Raw genomic sequence first — 21,683 nt, 5'->3', positions numbered from 1 at the left:
CATGTGACACTTAATATTTGGTGTTCGTAACACATGTTACCAAGTGGCTCGCCGCCATCCAGCAGTGAGGTGGGATCATTCTTAGCACAGGGCCTGTCACTCTCATGGCCTCATGGCTTCTGGACTCCAGCCTGAGCTGGCCGAGCAATGGGAGGCTGAGATCAGCCCAGCTTGGGAGTTCACATTCCAGTGTAGCACCGGTGAACAGAGAGAGGGTTCCCCATCCTCTAGCAGAGAAGCCAAGATACTAAGTTTGATCTAACACATCCTCTGTGGCTGGATATTTTGTTGGCTCCAGTACAAAATACTGGAGGGTCACTGGCTAGGAAAGAGAGTGAGAGAGTGCAAGAGTTGAAACTTCCCAGAAAGAACTCTGAAAAATTTTGACAGAATTCCCCTGAAAGGCTATAAAACAACCCCGCGGTGCACTGAAATTACTAACATGCAAGATCAGAACTTTTGACCAAACTGGGTTCGAGTCCACATTTTCCTTTTGAGCCATTTCAGTCCGTTTCTGAGGGTGAGATGATCTAAATTCATGCCTAATGGGGGAGCACTAACTTTGGCGTTGGGCGCATTGCCACCCAGCCTGGGCAAATGGCAACATTTCTAACTAAGCCTTCCTTCTCCGACAATAATGCCTACTTCACTTGGCTGTTAGAAGAATGTGACAAGATAGCGAATTTGAGAATACGGTGTAAACTGTGAACCATGAAGAGATTATTATTTCTCCTCTAGGCTGCTAGCCGCAGTTTTCAGCAATGGTTGATCAAACCAGTGAACATTCTTTTGCCACTTAGATGGCATCTTAGAGGCCCATGATATTCAACATTTATGTGCTTGTTGCTGTAACTGCTCTGGATTCATCCCAAGGCCAGACTCCACCAACTTCTTCTAGGCTGTGTTAGGATTAGAACCTTCCAGGGTTATCTATGCTCTGGGAATAACGTATGTTTCTGAACTGCCTAGTGGAATTCAAATGACTTCATTTCTTTCACCAACACGAATCTCCACTGCTCACCTTCCAGCTTCCTCTTGCATGCTCAGACTGAAGACTGTGGTTCAGCAGCACTGCAATAATATTGATATAATATTTCCTAGAGTTCCCATTGTGGCTCAGCAGAAATGAATCTGACTAGTATCCATGAGGAAGTGGGTTTGTTCCCTTGCCTCGCTCAGCGGGTTCAGGATCTGGGGTTGCCATGAGCTGTGGTGTAAGTCACAGATGCAGCTCAGATATGGTGTCACTATGGCTGTGGTGTAGGCCAGTGGCTATGGCTCTGATTCAACCCCTAGCCTGGGAACCTCCATACACGCGGGTGCAGTCCAAAAAAGAAAAAAAATAGTATTTCTTTAGTTTCAAACTCTAAACATCCCCACAAGAAACTCTCTTAAGGAGTCTATAGCACAGGATGTTCTACAATGTGCGGACTTAAAACTCATCCAAAATTTTGTGTTTCCTTTATTATATACCTCTGTAGCTTAAGGCAAGGTGCTAGGTCCTGCAGAATGTAGAATGCATGTAATTCTACTCTTCCAAGGTAATAAGCAACCCCAGATATATGTATTCACACAAAGCAAACTGAAAATCATTTATAAAAAAATCTTGTGGAGTTCCCTGGTGGCTCAGTGGATTAAGGACCTGGCATTGTCACTGCTATGGCTCAGGTCAATGCCATGGCCTGGGTTCAATCCCTGCCCCAGGAACTTCTGCATGCTGTGGGTGAGACCAAAAAAAAAAATCTTGCATTTTTGCTGGTAATGACCCAGTGTGTTTGGATGGTAGCACAAGGATGTTGCTAAACTTTCCAGTGCCAAGCTGTCACAAAAATGCAAAAGCAGTGCAGGGACCGAAGAGTCTCCTCCTGTGGGCATTGCTTTTTTAATTTGCCAGAAATCAGTGTGGCCTAAGCATTTCTCTTCCTTGGCTCTCACATGAGACACTTAAGGCAAAGTAAATCTGGCGGATGATAAACCCTTAGATTCAGCCCACTCTTAGCACAAGACAAGTTGTCGGGAGGGTGCGGTGGCCAACTTGCTGATGAAACTGCTGGCACAGGACAGCAGAGGGGAGCTATGGTCTTGGCTGGTGGTTTTCTTAGAGGTTGCCTGAGCGGTTGTTATCTTGAGAACTTCTGCTTCATGAAAGGAGGTGAATTTTGCTAGTTTTTCTTGCCACGTAGGTCAGCTCTTTTTGGCCTTAAAATGAGAGGAAGTTGATGGAACCAGTGGAGTTGATATAAGCTTCTCCAAAGAGCTTATATCTTGGTGGACGGAATAACATCTTCCAATATAGACTTGACAAAGCCCGTTCCGTGATGGCCAGCTGATGGAATGCCTCCATGGACTCTTGAGACTACGCACCACCAACAGGTGCCAATCAAGTAAGCATCATGCAGCCAGGAATAGACATGATTGTTCAAAAACGGAGCCAGTGGTGACTGTGTCTCCCCATTTTTGCCTTCACAGTGATGCATTCACAGAGTCATGTAAATATATTGCCTTGACTGTAGAGATTTTAAAAAATTACTTCCTGCACAGTTTCGAGGTTTCCCAGAGCTCAGAGAGTTTGGAGTAACTTTAATTGCCAAAATGTTGCGATGTAAAAACAGACCTGGAAAGTTCTCTTGGCAGTAAGAATGCAGATAATTCAATAGAGACCCACACATTCTGGAGAGAGGAATATGTTTTTAATGCATCCAGGTGGCGGGGCTACTCCAAAGCCATCCCAGTTGGGGTACAAGTTGGGGTCTCTGCAGGAACGAATCTTCTTCAGCTTCCCTACCTTCCTCAGAGGATGGCAGACTCCTTGGGTACATGGCTCAAGCCTCAGCTGTGACACAAAATGCCTGCCCTCCAGAGGTGACCAGGGAGGAGTGGAAACAGACTCCACAGCCCTCTGAATTGCAGGCTCCTGGTTCCTGGGCTTTCCCACGTCAAACACAGGGTAAGTGCCCCCAAATGTACGGGGCTGCGTAGGGTTGGCATTCTCTTCAATGTGGACAAGGAAACTTTACATGAACAAACGCCAACCTGTGTCCATGATTAGTATCATTTCACGAGGAAAAGGCATTTTAACTGCCCCCACCCCAAAGCAGGAAGGAAATAATCACAGATACAGGTCAATCTTACCAGATGAAAAATTTAGCTGTTTAAAAATTCCCCAGATTGATATTTTTTTATCATTTGGCCCTGATTACAAAAAAAGGGGGGGTTGGGAGGGACCTTTGGAATTAAATAGTTCAAGGCCTGACTCACCCATCCATCGGCTCCGTGACCTGAGGCAAGCTGCCTCCTGTCCCTCGGCCTTGGTTTCCTCAGTCATAAAGGATCAGAGTTCCCGTTGTGGCTCAGTGGTTAACAGACCCGACATGTACCCATGAGGATGCGGGTTTGAACCCTGGCCTCATTCAGTGGTTAAGGATCATGGCGTTGCCATGAGAGCTGTGGTGTAGGTGGCAGACGTGGCTCGGATCCCGCATTGCTGTGTCTGTGGCATAGGCTGGCAGCTACAGCTCTGATTTGACCCCTAACCTGGAAACCTCCATATACTGCAGGTACAGCCCTAAATATAAAATAAAATAAATAAATAAATAAAATAAAAAGTAAGGATGACAAGCCCACCTTTCAGGACCATGGAGAAGTTCAAGCGAGATTCCATACATGAAAGGGCTTTGTGAGGTGTCAGCAGAGATCAATCACAGGCAGACGCTGGAGCCTGTGGGTTGAATACAATTGCAGAGGCAACACACGGTCACACTGGTGATTTTCCCTTTGTATAATATTGAAGTGATACAAGAGACGCTGTAACTCCAGCCGCAAACACTATGGTCTCTCACCAGAGATTCTTTTTCCAGGGGCGAAGTATTCCTTCTCTGTCAGCGGGGCTGTTGGCAGCAAAAGGGCTGGGGAGTGGCGGGGCAGGATGCTCAGGCCGGTCAGTTCAGGGGTCTCTGGCTGACAGCATTAATGGCACAAAGCGGGCGTGAACTGGGGTCTGTCCACTTCGTCTGGTGTTGGTGGTCTTGCCCTTGGCTTCCCGGCTGGGTGGTGAGTCTGTGCACGCCCACCCTGCAACGTGCCTCCCCCTTCTCAGAACTGCTGCTCCAGGGAACTCCTGCAAGCGAGCCTAAAGAGGTTTCCTGAAGTTTCCAGACTCATCAGAGTTCTTTTTCTCTTGCTTCTGGTTGGGTTACTTCAAAAGGGACACAGGAAATCACTCTCCACAACAACATCTAGTTCAAGCTAAATCCCAGCCCAGCCACTTGAGAAGTACCAGGGGCTTCTATGCGATTTCTCTAGTACAGCAGCATTTTCTGGTTCTGCTGTCCTATGTCACATGCCACTTTTAATGGAGGTGCGCTATAAGGTGTGGGGTATCTCAGGTGGAATTTGCGGGGGTCTGACACTTGGGGAGCTGGCTTGGGGGGGATTCTTCTTAGGATCAGAGGCCGCTGTCTGAGACTAACTCCCAGAGCCTAATTTTCCATTCTTGGGGTCCGTCCTGCCTGGTACACATGGCGGAGTCTCCCTGGCCACAGGCCCACCTGCCACATTAAGCAGCAGTGAGGCCAACGGCATCCCTGCAGGCAGCGCTGGACCCTCCCTGTTTCCTATCAGCCGCCCCCTCCTGCCTCCTTGACCAGGGACTCCTCCTCCCATACCCTGGCTCCTCTGAAAGCCTCCCATCCTTTCCGTCCAGTGTAACCCGAAGCTCCCCCTTCCACTTCCTGGATCTCCACATCCTGCTCAGACCTGGGCTCCTGTCTCTATTTGCTCCTGGGCTTTTGTGACTGTCCAGGTATTTAGTGAAAACTATCCCGCACCAGCCTCGGGGGAGGCCCCCCCCCCCCAAGCTGGCTGCCTCTCTGCCGCTCCTCCGGGGAGACGGCGCAGTTGAACCAGTGATGCTTGTTTAGGATCATCCTGGGCAGCAACGGTGCTTGGAACCAAGAAGGAAGACGTGGAGCCTGGGGACGCGAATGGGAAGAGGTCTCGCGCCCATGTTCCTCATGCTCAGGACCAGCTGGAATCCCGGCGCCTCTCCTCCACAGCCCGGCTCTTCCTTCCCCGCCTCCCTCTACTCGCCGACGCCGTCACCTCCCTCCGCTGGTGCCCCGGGAAGACGGAGGGCCTTGGCGAGCCCGCGCTGGCCTCTCCTCCTGCTCGCGTCACCTGCCTTCTTGCAACACCTCAGCCCTTCCCTCCCCCTCTCCCCCCCCTCCCTCCTGAGACGCCTTCCCTTCCTTAAGCCAACGTGGCCCACAAGGCTCACAAGAGCTGCGGGACCCAAGGGAAGTCTGGGTGGGGGGAGGGGCTGGGGATCTTGGCATCACACCCCCCCCCCCCCCCCGGGTTTGAGCTGCAGACGGCTTCGGGCTGCCCTGACAGGCTAGCCCCCAAGGCACAGCCTCTCCCATCTCTTGCACAACACGCGGGTGTCTGGCAGTCCCTCCCCCACAGTTAAAGTTCAGTAAGCGCTCACCCCCACGCTGAGAGCTCATGCCAGGAAGCCCTCCAAATGCCCTGAACCCTCTCGGGAAGTCCCACTTACATCAGACTATGCAGGAGGTTCAGAACATGGAAACCCGCAATCTAGTCCCCAGGTGAGAGCCAAACAAGACGGGGTCTTGATTGGAGGGCAAACCATGCGGCATATACAATGAGAAGGAAAGGCGGCAGGCCCATAGTAAGGAGGCTCTTCAGGGAACTCCGCCCTGATGGCAAAGCTCAGTGCAAGCACTTTCAGGCAGCCAGACTGGGTTCAAAACTCCAGCTCTGCCTCTGATGAGTGGCGTGATCTTGGACAGGTTATTCAGGTTATTTTCTATTTCAGTCTTCTCATTTCCAAAGTGGGGGCGGCAATACCTGGGGTCCTTATAGAATTAAGTGAGGTCATGCAGGAATCACGCCTGGCGCAATGCCTGACACGTGGGAGGTTTTTGTCCCGCTGGGAACCGGAATAGCAAAAACGTGACATGCCACCGCCCCCTGGTGGCAGATTTTGGAGTTGCAAATAAAAGGCTCCCGAAGAAAAACTCTAAGATGGCTTGCTTTGACTTGCTTAAATAATATGTATAAAATTGGGTAGGAACTAAGAGAAGATTGAACAAAGAGATGTGGATGGGAAGGCATCCTATTCAGGAAGAAGTGCAGGTGGGGAGGGATAGCAAGGATATTTAAGAGATTTGGTGTTTCTCATATTGCCATTAGCCCTGCACAAATAGGCAATGGACAGGGGGGACACGTTTGACCCCAGAGTGTGGCCTGGTGTAACACTGCTCCTACATCCAGGCTTTAGAAAATCCATAGCTTTTCTGACCTTATACCCAGTTCCACGGTGAAAGTGCTTTTTCTGTGGTTGTTGGAAGAGAATGCTGCAGACATTCTAGCACTGCTAAGGCAAGACCTCCGCCAAGACAGTGCTGCCGAGGTCTGCGGATTCCGCAGGCGCTGCTCTGGTCTCATAGGTATGTCCAGTCCTGGCAGCTGAGGAACCACATTCACCAGCTCCTAGCTTCGCCGCCTACTGACAGCTCCCATGGGCACCCCAAGGAATCAGAGGGAAAATCTCGGGTTGTACACTGTGTATCACCCACAGCTTCAAAAAGAGAACCATGAACGCATGCTGCTTGAGGCTCCCTCAGCCGGTGGGACGTGATTAATACCGCACATGGGGTAATTCTGGAGTCTGTAGCATCGTCTGGGCGAATGGCAGCCCCTGCCACCTGCCTGTTACCGATATCCCTCAGCACCACTCAACTGCTTTACAAAGGCTTCTGTTTCCCAGAGGGCTTGGGCGTGGCCGGGGTGGAGGGCTTGTCTGATTTTCTGGGGTTTTTCCTTTCTCCCTCATCTGAGTTATAGGTCTCTGTCTTTTCATTTTTATAGGTTTTTGGTGTGGTGACCTTTTTACAGATAATAGAGGTGTAGCCTCTCTTACTTGTGGTGTCTGCCCCCCACGTGGCTTCAGTCGCTATGGGGGGCTTGCTGTAGGCTTCCTGATGGGAGGGGCTGATGCCTGCCCCCTGGTGGGTGGAGCCTATTCTAATCCCTCTGGTGGGTGGGGCTTAGTCTCCGGATGGAATTAGAGGCAGCAGTGTGCCTGAGGGGTCTTTCTGTTTACTGAGGGGCAGGGCTGTGATCCCACCTGGGTTGTTGTTTGCCCTGGGGCTTCTCAGCAGCTGACTGTCTGGTGGGGCCAGATTTTCCCAAAATGGCCACCCCCAGAGAAAGGCTACTGAATATTCCCAAGAGCTTCGCTTTCAATGTCCTTCCCTCACAACAAGCCACGTTCACCCCTGTTTTCCCAGGATGTCCTCCAAGAACTGCGGTCAGGTTTGACCCAGATTCCTATGGAGACCTCGCTCTGCCCTGGGACCCAGTGCATGTGAAAGTCCGTGTGTGCCTTTTAAGAATGGGGTCTCCGTTTCCCCTAGTCCCGTGGAGTTCCTGTGCACAAGCCCCACTGGCTTTCAGTGCCAGATGCTCTGGGGCTCTTTCTCCCAGTGTCAGATCCCCACACGAGAGAGAGTTTGATGTGTGGCTCAGAACTCTCACTCCTGTAGGTGACTCTCTGTGACCCAGTTAGTTTTCAGTCTGTGGGGCTTCCCACCCGGGAGGCATGGGGTTGTTTATATCGCGAAATCGCCCCTCCTACCTCTTGATGTGGCCTCTTTTTCTTCTGGAGTAGGGTATCTTTATTAAAGTTTCCAGTCCATTTGGGTGAAGAATGCTCAGCTTTTAGTTGTGAATTTTGTTGCTTTTAGGAGAGAGGTTGAGCTCCAGTCCTTCTATTCCGCCACCTTAATCCCATCTGGAGGGCTGTCTGGAGTCATCTTATTCCTTCATTGATTTCTGTGCCAACAGAGGCAAGGGCACTCTGTGACCCAAAATAGTTTTCACTGTGTAATGTTAACTGGTTTATAATCAGAATTGAACCTACAACCTTGGACCCATCATCTCTGTATTCTAAAGACTGAGGAGTTCCCGTTGTGGTGCAGTAGTTAATGAATCCAACTAGGAACCATGAGGTTGCGGGTTCGATCCCTGGCCTTGCTCAGTGGGTTAAGGATTCGGCATTACTGTGAGCTGTGGTGTAGGTTGCAGATGCAGCTAAGATCCCCCGTTGCTGTGGCTGTGGTATAGGCTGGCAGCTATAGCTCCGATTAGACCCCTAGCCTGGGAACCTCCATACGCCGCGGGAGCAGCCCAAGAAACGGCAAAAAGACCAAAAAAAAAAAAAAATGAAATACAGAATCCTCATAGGATCCAGAAATCCAGCATCTTCCCCAAAGAGCTGAAAGGAGGGACTCAGACAGACCCTTGCACACCAGTGTTCACAGGGGCATTACTCAAAATAGCCACAAGGTGGAAACAACCCAAATGTCCATCAACAGAAGAGTGTGTAAACTAGATGTGGTCTTTGCACACAGCAGAATATTCCTCAGCCTTAGGAATGCTGGAATTCTGATGGATACCACAGTATAAATCCAGCTTGAAAACATGTTAAACGAAATAAGCCAAAAACCAGAAGGACAAGCACTGTGTGATTCCCCTTGCATGAGGTACCTAGAAGAGGCAAATTCAATTCATCAAACAGAAAGTAGAATTGTGGTTGCCGGGAGCTGGGGGGTGGGGGATGGGGAGTTATTGTTTACTGGGTAGAGTTTCTATTTGGGAAGATGACATAGTTCTGGAAATGGGTAGCGGTGATGCTCACGCAACATGGTGAATGTACTTAATGCCACTGAATTGTACATTTGAAAATGGTTAAAACAGTAACTTTTATATTACACATATTTTTGCCAAGATCCTCTGACAGTGACCCGCAAAGACCCAAAGAGTGATTTCCAGGACTTATGCCAGGGCATGACACATTAGCTAAACAGTGGCCGCATATGCCTTTGATTACCCTGGGCTCAGCCTGGATATCTTGGGAGCAGGGAGAGCTGGCAGCCTTGTGGCCTTAGTTTCAGCTCCCCAAGAGGGCATCGCTTAAAAGTCTAAAATGCACCATGAGTTCTCGGAAGGCCTTTTGGCTTCAGTTGCAGAGTCAGCAGGTCTGTCTTTCTGGGGGAAAGAAGATAAGAGAAGGGGCTGGAGCTTGAAAGAGGAATGAGCATGTGGCCAAGTCCTCCTGGTTATTCCTGATTCTCTGCTGTGCCCGGGAGGTGCCAGCTCCATTTAAGTTAAGACAAGGCTACATTACTTACCTCAGTCCCTTTCTCTGCGGTATCTCACTGTCTGTTTGTACGCGCATGCGTACACCCAAGGGTGGCTTTTGTTTTTTCCTTTCTTTTTTGGCTGTCCCACATGGCATATGGAGTCCCTGGGCCAGGGATCAGATCTGAGCCACAGTTTCAACCTACCCAGCAGCTACACAGATCCTTTAACCCACTGCCGGGCTGGGGACTAAACCTGAGTCCATCACGGGCAGAGATGCCGCCGATCCCATTGTGCCAGAGCGGGAACTCCCACGGGTGGTTTATTTAACATTGACCTCTAAGCTGGTGATCTCAGTCTTCATTTATTTATTTGTCTTTTTGCTATTTCTTGGGCCGCTCCCGCGGCATATGGAGATTCCCAGGCTAGGAGTCTAATCGGAGCCGGAGCCACCGGCCTACGCCAGAGCCATAGCAACACGGGATCCGAGCCGCGTCTGCAACCTACACCACAGGTCACGGCAACGCCGGATCCTTAACCCACTGAGCAAGGCCAGGGATCGAACCCGCAACCTCATGGTTCCTAGTCGGATTCGTTAGCCACTGAGCCACAACGGGAACTCCTATATTTCATTTTTTGAGGAACCACCGTACTGTTTTCCACAATGGCTGCACCATCTTACATTCCCACCAGCATTTGTGAGGATTTCAATTGTTCCACATCCTCACCAATGCTTGTTATTCTTTTTCCTTTTCTTTTCTTTCTTTTTTTTTTTTTTTTTTGTCTTTTGTCTTTTGTTGTTGTTGTTGTTGCTATTTCTTGGGCCGCTCCCGCGGCATATGGAGGTTCCCAGGCTAGGGGTCGAATCGGAGCTGTAGCCACCGGCCTACGCTAGAGCCACAGCAACGCGGGATCCGAGCCGCGTCTGCAACCTACACCACAGCTCACGGCAACGCCGGATCGTTAACCCCCTGAGCAAGGGCAGGGACCGAACCCGCAACCTCATGGTTCCTAGTCGGATTCGTTAACCACTGCGCCACGACGGGAACTCCTTCTTTTCTTTTTTTAATGAGAGTCATCTAGAACCAAACTATGGCTCCAAAAGCATCTTTCCTATAATGTCAGGGAATAAAAGACATTTTTAAAACCATCAGCATGCAAAGCTTCCATGGCCAAAAAAGGAAAGATGAAGGCTTTCTAATTTTAAAGATAAACAAGTAAATGAAACGAGAGCGCCGATGACAGCAGGCAATGTCTCTCGCTGGATTTGGCCGCTACAAAGTTATTTCAGTATCTCCTCCTCCTTCTCCTGGGGACAGGTTTGTCTGGGTGGCCCTAGACATTAGGAAAAGCCAATGCCTTTTTTCTTTTCTTAAATAATAGCCACCCTAATGGCTGTGAGGTTTGGGGTGGGGGGGAATGTTTGTTTGTTTTTATTTTTGGCTACGCCCTCAGCATACAGAAGTTCCCCGGCCAGGGATCAAACCTGAGCCACAGCAGTGACCACACCAAATCCTTAACTGCTGGGCCACCAGGGAATTTCAGGTTTGTGGCGTTTTACCCTTTCTTTTTTCTCTCTCTCTCGTGTCTCAGGTTTGAAGAGAACTGTGAGCAACACAGAGGGTTTGAGCCTGGTGACGGCCTGAAGCATCCTGGGGAAACACCTGTTCTCTGCTGAAGGCAGCATTTCTTCACTGAGACGCCACTGACATGTTTGACCAGATACTTCTTTCTTGTCCTGTGCACGGCGGGATATTTAAGCAATTTCCTTCATCTCTACCCATTAGGTGCCAGGAGCCCCTGCTTGCGAGTTGTGACAATCAAAATATCTCCAGACATTGCCAGATATGTCTTGGAGGTAGGGAGGGGAAGAACGGCCCCCCACTGAGAACCGCGGGCCCCAAGTCAGGAATCGCTGGAGTCAGCCTGGCACAACAGAAGAGGTATGGGCTTTCCCCATTTCCAGAAGCTAAGTGTTTTGAGTTCCAGTTCTAATTTGCTCTTTGTCTCAGTTTAGATTTTCCTCATGTAAATATTGCTTTCAAACCTAGCTAATTTGTTGCTATGCTACAGAAAATGTGTTTTCACCATACACTAGGGGGCGCTGTTGACCAAGAAAGGTTCAAGATGGCAGCCAGAGCATGGGGTGGGGCGCAATGGGCGGTGGGGTGGTAGTACAGAGCTCGGAGAGAGGGATTTTTAATGAGCAGCTGGCGCTCAGGAGACACAGGTTCATATACCTAAAGGCCCATGGGTTGCTACCCCACCCCACTGCACCCTGGTGGCTCCAGGGGAAGGATGCTCCCCTTTCCTCTCCACCTACCCTTCATGTTATAAGTTGTCATCTTTGACGCTGTTTCCCTCCAAGGCTGATCTTGAAGACCTCCATCAGGTTTCATTGATTGGAAGGAAAGTGCTCATTCTAAAATACCTCAAGCAGTCCCCATTGTGACTCAGTGGTAATGAATCTGACTGGTATCCATGAGGACACGGGTTTGATCCCTGGCCTCGCTCAGTGGCTTAAGGATCCAGAGTTGCCTGAGCTGTGGTGTAGGTCGCAGACTTGGCTCAGATCCTGCATTGCCTTGGCTGTGGCTGTGGTGCAGGCCAGCAGCTGCAGCTCAGATTCAATCCCTAGCCTGGAACTTCCATGTGCCATAGGTGTGGCCCTAAAAAGATAAATAAAATTTAAAAAAAAAGAAAACAAAACAAAACAGGAGTTCCCATCATGGCGCAGCAGAAACGAATCCAACTAGGAACCATAAGGTTGTGGGTTTGATCCCTGGCCTCACTTGGCAGGTCGAGGATCCTGCATTGCCGTGAGCTGTAGTGTAGATTGCAGATACGGCTTGGATCTGGCATTGTTGTGGCTGTGGTGTAGGCCGGCAGCTACAGCTCCAATTAGACCCCTAGCCTGGGAACCTCTATATGCCGTGGGAGTGGCCCTAAAAAGACAAAAATAAATAAAATATAAAATAAGTAAATAAAATAAAATAAATACTTCAGTCCATTGACAGAGGAGTGGATAAAGAAGATGTGGTACATATATACAATGGAGTATTACTCAGCCACTAAAAAGAAAGAAAGAATGGCATTTGCAGCAACATGGATGGACCCAGAAATTATCATGCTAAGTGAAGTTAGTCAGACCCTGAGACACCAACATCATATGCTATCACTTACATGTGGAATCTAAAAAGGACACAATGAACTTCTTTGCAGAACAGATACTGACTCACAGACTCTGAAAAACTTATGGTTTCCAAAGACAGGTTGGGCGTGGGGAAATGGGCTGGGGCTTTGGGATGGAAATGCTATAAAATTGAGTTGTGATGGTCATTGTCCAACTATAAATGTAATAAAATTCTTTGAGTAATTAAAAAATAATATAAAATACTGCAAAAGAATCTGCCTCGCTGAGCCTCCTAGCACTCCTAGATACCCAGCCTGGATAGCAGTGTCTTGGTTTCTGAATGACTGCAGCACACAGGTGCTCTGCATCCACACCATCCTGTACCACACGTGCTCTGCTGGGCCCCAGAGTCCATCCCATCTCCTGCTAGGCTCCCTTCCATATTGTAAGGGAGGAGAGGCCCCAAACAGCCTTCTCTCTCTTTCTCAGAGCTAGGGTTGTCCAAGCAACTTAGCTTGGGCTAAATTGTGCCTGTGAGCTGAACCTGCAGGCAGAGGGGAGAAGCAGGCAGAGATGTTCTGCCTGTGCTGGGGCTGTTGGAAGTAGGTCAGTCAGAGGTGAATGATGTAGGGGCTCAATTCTAACTCCACGTCCCAGGGTCGGACCTGAGAAGTGGGAGGTACTTGGGGGGCATCATCAGCAATACCAGCTTCCTGACCTGTGAATCACAGCTAGAGTAATTTGATCTTGAAGCCAGTGGTCTATAGGTGGCCCCTCACTTCTGTCTGCCCAGTGAAACTGGGAGTGCCAGACTCCCTACATTCCATCCTTTTCCTGCCTGACACACGTATGTCCACTCTCATACACGTGTGTATTTCTGACTGCCTTCCCACACTGCTGATTTATACTTGGGAAGGATATTGGTCATCTGCTGAGGGGTAGAAGGTGCCAAGTACTGTTGATGTCCAAAGGAAACTTCGGCTGATCTTGTCTTAAGAAAATAGACTCTGGAGCTCAACACCCCAGGACAGTACAAAGTCAGTCCATGGATAGTTGCTCTGCTGTGTGTGGATGAAGCACAAGAGCTCTCGGCCATCAGGAGGGGTGGGATCAGTGGACTTACTTCACTCAAACTAGGTTGGAACAAGCCCTGAAGAAGAGGTCAACCCTGGACAGGTGAGGAGAAGGGGAGATAGAGTATGAAGAGAGACAGAGGTGGGGAGTGACATCAACAGGGGTCAAAGTCCTGTAATGATGTCCTCACGCTGCCACCTCTTCTAAGGAGTTGGGTTGATGATTTGATCTCTGAGAACCTGCTACCTTATTGGGAAAATATGAACATCCTACAGTGCTGTCGAGAGCATCAAATGAAATTGGAAAAATAGGTCTCTATCTCTAGATGTCGTAACAGCCCACACAGATGTAGACTAGATCGTCTCCGTTTGTCCCCACAGACCCAGCACCTCACACCCTGCTCTGCCCCAGGTAAGCTGACGTGAACAGACAGCATCCATGGGCTCTCTTGCCTCTCACTGAGCCTCACCTTGGGTTTCGCCAATGGGAGGTTTTTCACAGGAGATGGGGGTGGGGGGGGGGATGGGATCTGGGCCATTTCCTGTCTGCTCCCATTCCCACCACACTGTGCTCCTCCATTAGAGACCACTGCTAACAGCAAGTGGCCGCCTGTCTCCTAGAACTGGAGCTTGGCCCAGGTCCTATCAGCATCTTGGTCTCCTCTCCTCTGCACTGCCTTGCTGGCTTCCCTACCCTCCACCCACATCACTCTGCTTGGTCTCTTTAATGAACTTTGAGTACCCACTTGGAACATGCCGTTTGTTTCCTCCCATGATTCTGGCAGATACCAAATGCAAGCTATCTATTCAAGTTTTCCCCTTGACTAAGAATCTGTGATAGTTCCCTGTCATTTAATAAGGTCAAGTCCATATTCATTTTCAAGGCCTATGAAAAATGCAGTTAAGAAAGTGACTCCACATGACATGATTGAGAGAGAATCGTGCTGCTGTCCCCAGCAGCCGCATACAGGAGGCAGACTTGACGTCTGACATTGGCCATGGGACTCAGTGGGACTGGCATAGAGATATTCTTCCACTGGTTTCATTTCAGTCTGGCTACTTCCAAGCCAGATATACAATCCACAACATCCTTTCTGGCCTTTTCTTTCCTTCTTTTCTATGTGCTCTTCCCCCTCCCCCCATGGAATTCTAGACATAGACATGGGAGAGGAGGCATGAACTCATGTAAAGGTGGACATGGGCAATGGTAGGCAAAGTTCTTGGCCATTAAAGCCCCATGGTTCATCAGGCAGCTGACCTATCAGATGAGGGAAGCAGCAGATGGCCCATTTGGGTAACAGGAGGCCAAGAGGGGGAGAAAGGTGGGCGAAGGGACAGGTCACGGGGTGGCGGGGGGGGGGGGCTATGCCATCTCATCCAGACTCAGTGATTGACCAGCTTCAGTTCACTCTCCCTCTTTCCTCCCAGGTGAAGGGCCAGAGGGGAAGACTCCATTTTTATGGGCTAATGGCAACACCTTTTGCAATTATAAGCATGCCAGACCTATGCTACAGCGATTTTTTAAAGTATTATCAGTATAGGTTCCATAGAGAAAAGCCCTAAGAGACTTAGTCTCTGAATGGGGACTAACAAGAAAGTCTGGAGGTAGTGTGGACTGGACATAAATACACCTGTCCCATCCCATCCCACAAGCTTTCCTGAGCATCTACCCCTCTTAGCCTCTCAGAATCTGAGGGAAGGTGGATTTCATTAACACAAGGACTGGGATCTGGCACAGGGGCTGTTTCTTGCCCAGGGCCTCTGCTGAATGGTTTACCTCAAGGACCTGCCCGCATTCCACCCATTGCTGAAGGCTTCCCTTTGTCTCCAACAGCAGGGCCACAAATCCTGGAGTTGACATTTACACAAATGGGAAAATATGAGCCCACTCAGGTAGTCTTTTTTCCCCAGTTTGCCAAAAGACTGAAACCACGTTTTATCTTTAACCACTCCCCAGCAACGCCAAGCACAGGGTTCTTGTAGGATTCCAATTAGAAAAATATGAGAGTTGGAAGGGATCTCAGAAGTGGCCTGGCCCCAAACACCTCAATTTCCAGGTAAGGAGATAGATGTATAAAGAAATATACAATCAAGTTAATCACCAAAACTTGGGTCAGCGTGCAGGTCATTGGATGTCCAATTTGTATCCTTCCGCTGCACTATAAAGCCTTCCGGCAGCTTGGAAGCTGGCCAACCGCAAAGTCTTTGTATTGACACAGCAGCTCAAGGATGAAAAGAGCGTGGCAGATCATGGAGAAGTGAGTCACCATGTAGAAGGGTGTAGAAGGTGCTGGAATCGAGAAGTTCAACCAGATGCCAAGTGACGGGACAAGTTAGGGGGCTGATTCACAAAGGTTGGATCAACATAGGAAGACATTTCCCCTTGTATCTGGGAAGCAGACATGGCAGGACTGCAGATACCCCCCTCCCGGGACCGGGGTCTCTGCTCCCCAGGCGTGATGGGATTATGATCTCCAGATGGTGACGGGGCTTCTCAAAGTAGGAGTCATCCATCCATTCCTGCGCGGCTCATCCATGGAAATGGGAATTCCAACCTGAGGCCGGCACTTAGACCTACTCTCTAAACTTACTGTGTGACGAGGGATAGAGGCATTCCCCTCCTCTCCCCAGGTTTTCCCACTCATTTTTAAAAAGCTGTACCCTTTTAGTTCCTGAAGGGCTTATGGCCCCCAGGAATTTTTTTCCTCTTTCAGCATATGCAAGTGGAATTGTATACAAAGTAAGTTTTGAAAACATTTAAAATATACAACAAAAAAATAAATAAATAAAAAGCTGTACCCTTTTAGACTATCTCTTAAAGATACATTTTAATTTTAAAGTTTTTTGAGGCATCTTTAAGGTTGAACTGAAATTCTTTCTCGGACAACCAGCTATCACCCCAGAGCCTTACACATTTGGGCTTGGATTTTCTCGCCATCTCTGCTGAACTGCTTCATTTTTTAATCAGAAAAAAAATCCTTCAAGAAAATGGCAGCTTCAGATCCACAACCACCCAGCTCTCAGCTACGTTCTGATTCATTTGATCAAAGTAGCAAACAAATACTTGCCACATAGATCGTGTTCTATTTTGTCAACAGATAATCTATTCCCCGCTGACCGTTTGCCAGACCCGCAAAAGGCACCAAGGATCCAACAGGCAGCATGACACAGTCCCTGTTCTCAAGGCGCTGAGTACTCAGTGGGGAAGACAGTCAGTGACCCTACAATGTGATGGATGATGGGGTGGACACTTTACAATGCAGTGGTGGCATTAGGAGGGCCAGGTGGCCCAGTCTCAGGATGGGGCACAGTATGGTGTCGCAGACATTTCCTAGAATAAAGGATACCAAAGCAGGGAGTTCCCACTGTAGCGCAGCAGAAATGAATCGGACTAGTAACCATGAGGTTGCAGGTTTGAACCCTGGCTTTGCTCAGTGGGTTAAGGATCCAGTGTCGCCATCCAAGCAGATGTGGCTCAGATCTGGTGTTGCTGTGGCTGTGGTGTAGGCCAGCAGCTGTAGCTCTGATTTAACCCCTAGTCTGGGAACCTCCATTATGCCACTGGGATGGCCCTAAAATGCGAGGGAAAGAAAAAAAAAAAAAGAATACCAAAGCATGAACTGGAGAAATTAGTAGGAGTTAAGGAGGGGGTGAAGAAAGTGGCTGAGGCAGGGGAAACTGCATATACAAAGTCCAGGACCCCTTCCTTTCCATTCAGGAAATGGTAAGTCAGGTAATGTTGCTAGAACATGAGATTCAAGGATGGAATAGCAAGAGGTGAGACAGAGAAGATAAGACAATATGAGCTCATGCAAGACCTCATAAGCCTCAGGCAGGGGGTTGGGCTCTATCGTGACGGCAGTGGAGGGACCCCGGAGAGCAGCTGGCAGGGATGCCAGGCAATGTGATCAGGTCCCAGGTGAGAAATCACACAAAGGAGATACTGGCGATGATGATCACTGGTACTGGTGGGAACTGTACTGAGTGGAAGGGAAATTCCCCCATTGAGGAGGTGAACTGAGAAAATAATAGTCAGTTTAGAATTCAGGTTGATAATGTTAGGTGATTACCAGTTCTAGGAATTTTCCAAAGGACATAAACTTAAAGGCAAATGGAGCTTCAGGCACAAAGATATTTAGCAAACATTTACAAAAGCGAAAACTTGGAAATATTCAAAATCTGCAACTAGAAGAGGAAGATTAAATCAATCATGTTACAGACCTAAAATGAAATATTAAGCAGGCATTGATGTAAGGGCAACAGAGGGGTTTTTTTTTTTGGTTTTTTTTGTTTTTTGTTTTTTTTCCCCTAGGGCCGCCCCCTCGGCATATGGAGGTTCCAAAGCTAGGGGTCTAATCAGAACTGTAGCCACTGGCCTACACCACAGCCACAGCAATGCAGGTTCCAAGCTGCGTCTGTGACCTACACCACAGCTCACAGCAAAGCCAGATCCTTAACCCACTGAGTGAGGCCAAGGATCGAACCCGCAACCTCATGGTTCCTAGTTGGATCCATTAACCACTGCACCATGACGGGAACTCCTGAATTTTTTTTAATGACATGGGAACAGATGTGAAAAAGACAACATCTCACCTACCGCAGGAGTGTGTGGGTGTGTGAATTACATGGAATTTTTATCTTCTGTTTTGTGCTTTTAAATATTTTGTAATGTTATATAGTTAATCTACATTTGTTTGTCATAAAAATATTCTTTGAAACTAAAAAATATTTTCATCACAATGACCATCCATGGTCTCTTCTGTAATCATTCAGAGGGTTCTGAATCTCATTCACGGACTGTGAGGAGGGGTAGACATTCAGCAGGTATGTCCCTGTATGGTTGTGCTCACTATTTACTGCTGACTCTACCAGTTGGTTGGTACTCTGGCATTTGGGTGGCTACATATTTTGTTATCCCTGGAGAAGAATTTGTATCACCAGGAACTTTGTTTCCAAGTAGGCATCTGCCATACAGCCACAATGGATGACATTATGGAGGTTCCTAAAAGGACTGAAAATAGAGCCACCATGTGATCCTACAATCCTACTCCTGGGCAAACACCCAGAGAAAACTACAATTTGAAAAGATGCATGCACCCCAGTGTTCATTGCAGCACTACATACAACACCTGACTCATGAAAACTCCTAAAGGTTCTTTGACATTGATTAATGAATAGAAGATTTACTCAGCCATAAAAAAGAATGAAATAATGACATCGAAAGCAACATGGATGGACCCAGAGATTATCGTCGTAAGTGAAGTAAGTCAGACAAAGACAAATATCATATGGTATTGCTTATATATAGAATCTTAAAAAAAAAGTGATGCAAATGAACTTATTTACAAAACAGAAATAGACCCATAGACATAGACAACAAACCTATGGTTACCAAAGGGGAAAGGAGGAGGAAGGGATAAATTAGGAGTTTGGAATTAACACATGCACATTACTATATATAAAACAGATAGCCAGCAAGGACCTATTGTATACCACAGGGAACTATACTCATATTTTTTAATAACCTATAAAGGAAAAAAATCTAAAAAGTATATATTCATATATATATACACACACACGTATACATATATACATACATACATATGTCTGTGTGTGTATGTATATATATAACTGAATCACTTTTCTGTACAGCTGAAACTAACGCAACATTATAAACCAACTGTACTTCAATTAAAAACAAACACATAACCATTCTCCTTAGCATATGTAGTTTCAGTGGAAAAGCCATAGGGTTTAATGCCGGCCCTGGTTCTTACTAGCTGGTTGACCTTAGATTGTTTCAATCTTGAGACTCATTTATAAAATGGGAATAAAAAATGCTCACCCCAGAAGCTCTGTAGCAGGTTGTGAGATTAAATGACTGTGGGTAAAGACTCCAGCCCTAACGAGAGCTCACCGGCCTCATCTTTGAAAACGCAAAGTATATCTGAGGTGACATAATGCTCATTGTAAAGCAATCACATTACACGTCTTGCAATTACAGGATCTCCGAGTATATACCTTCGCCAAACACTGAATTTGCAAAGTATCTGTTATGCATGCCTATCCTTTTAGACTGCCAGAAGGGTGCTGAATTTTCTCCAGGAATTGTTGGTTTCACTTCCATTTTTCATTGTTCTCCTGGGTTGGGCCATTCTTGACATGGAACATTTGTTAGCTGACTTCACTGAGCTGCAGAAACGTCCCACCAACATTCACCAACCAGCAGGCTGGCAGCCCAGACTTCCCAGGTTCTGTCTGTCTGGGCATGTGCAACACCTAAACTATCCATGAAAACAGAACTTTCCCAGGATTTTCCATCAAGGAGAACCAAAATTCTCCCGGTTCTCTTTCTGCCAGAGCAAGATTTTCTGGCAGGGTTTTGACACTGCAGGAGGGTATCTGTATATGAAGTGTTGTGATAAGTCCATTAAAACTGAGGTGCTGAATGCCTACTAATGTTGTAGCTCAGATTTTCCAAGATCCTGAATTACAAACAAGATCAGTTGTTCAGTTAGACAGGCTCTTTTCCTATGTGCAAGGACAGGTTGCCTGTACAACTAATATAAATCATTTCTGGAAAAGAAAGATAGCAAACATTTAAAAATGCCTTGTGTGTTTCATTGTTTTCCCCACTGGAGCGGGAACTTTAATGCTACCCTATGACCTCTAGTAGGTCACAGGTTGAAGTTAGTGTCTGTAGTGGATGCAAGAGGGCTGCCTGAGGATGCCTGTGCGGAATGAGGTTTTCTGGCCTTGGGCCAGAGCAACATCTGTAGAGGGGAGCTCTGAGGAATGTTGTCCCAGGTGAGCAAAGCTACTGTTGATCAATAGGTGCATCTGAATTCTGAGAAAGTGAGTTGTCTTTTTCTTTTTTTTCTTCCCCCTGCAGTTCTGGAATCATGGAAAACCAAGGCTAGGGGTGTCATTGCATGAGTCACAGCTGGGCACAGAGGGGTTTTATGCTGGCTTTTAGGATGTCAATGATTCCTTTCTCTACATCATTTAATGTTGATGAAGCACTGCCCAGACCCACCCAAGGCCCCACATATGTAGAGAGGGAGGCATCTCCAGCTGATAGACCCAGCCTGGAGATGTGAGGGGGAGGTCTCTGAGCACTGGATATGTCCATCATGGAGCCACTGAACACAGAAGTCATCTGGTGCCTTCTTCACACCAAGCCAGACTCCAGCTGGGATACTGGATTCCTAGCCTGCAGCAGACTATAATCGGGGAACTGGGAAGGGACTTGTCATGTGGAAAGAGGAGGCACTTGAGATGGGTGCCCCAGGAGCAGAAGAGTTGGTTGAAGAAGGAGGAGGCAGAACTCTAAATTCCGGTAGAAACACAACAGTACATGGTGCAATCCTTGAGATCCAATTCTGCCCACACCTCCTTTGAGAAAGGCAGAGAATTTCATAGTGTATTTCAGTAAAGTGTCAACATTCTCATCAATAATAAGGACAAATTATTTTTCTATTTTTAGATGACTGGCAATTATCAGATCCTGGGAGAAGTACAAGGCAAGATGCCTGCCTGGGGAAGCTGGGCTTTTGTGGGTAGAAAAAGGAATTAAAAATGCAAGATGGCTTCTGCTAAGTGCCAAATAAATGATTTAGGCAGTAATTGCCTTGCAATTGAAAGAAAGGAAAATAATCAGGGCTCCCTGAAGCACCCCCTCCCAACGCCATATGACTAACTTCCTAGGGAGGAAAGAAATATTTGTTGAAAGCATGATAGAACTGTCAAAAATCCAAGAAATCAATTACATAAATTGTAAAGCGTAAGTCACACTTCTATTTGTTCTCCAAGAGTGTAAAATTTACCATTTTCCATTAAGACAGAAAAGAAGTCACTACTGCTTCTGCCAAGAAAATCATGCACACCTCTTTCACATCCCCTCTTGTTTTAATCAGGCTATGTCTGTGCAGCTGTTTTTTTTGCCACTAGCATTTGTCATTTGAGGTAGAGAGAGGGGACATTCATCATCAAGTTAACTCAAGGATGAATCTCTTTTTTGCATCTTTGGATAGGATCATGGACATGGATTTGTATCTAATGAAGCAACAGAGAGATGGTCATGGGGGAAAGAGTAGATGACATGAAGTCATCAAAAATTTACAACATTGACAAATCACTCTGTCAGAAATGTCAAGGATTGGCCTCCTGGGTCTTGCAGAACTTAGGCAGGGAGAAAGGCTGGGACACTCTTCCAGGAAGGGTAAGACTATGATGGAAGATGTGGGGATGGGACTGAGCAGGCATCAGAGAACAGCGAGGGAAAGAGTGTGTCTGAAGCAGATGTTTCTCCC

The 21,683-nt window shown here is 47.6% G+C and overlaps 1 long non-coding RNA gene across 2 annotated transcripts in view; it reads right to left on the bottom strand.

Moving 5' to 3' along the window:
* LOC106506773 (uncharacterized) overlaps positions 1-21,683 on the bottom strand; it is a 73,481-nt gene that overhangs the window by 27,735 nt on the left and 24,063 nt on the right. Inside the window, exons 2-5 of one of the 2 annotated variants that reach the window (XR_014833821.1) lie at positions 7,661-7,857; positions 4,083-4,195; positions 3,840-3,957; positions 3,625-3,718 (exon numbers count right to left, since the gene is read on the bottom strand). This is a non-coding gene — a long non-coding RNA (uncharacterized LOC106506773). The remainder of the gene's footprint in view (positions 1-3,624; positions 3,719-3,839; positions 3,958-4,082; positions 4,196-7,660; positions 7,858-21,683) is intronic. The other variant, XR_014833820.1, reaches the window with a different exon arrangement.

The sequence above is a fragment of the Sus scrofa genome, chromosome 18 (genome assembly GCF_054392235.1).
Source record: "Sus scrofa isolate SSC_HxYL_T2T_F1_AM1 chromosome 18, Sscrofa_HxYL_maternal_Yorkshire_Landrace_v2.0, whole genome shotgun sequence".
Classification (NCBI taxonomy): domain Eukaryota; kingdom Metazoa; phylum Chordata; class Mammalia; order Artiodactyla; family Suidae; genus Sus; species Sus scrofa.
Note: the sequence above shows the minus strand (reverse complement) of the source record. Positions and strands in the feature narration are given on the sequence as shown.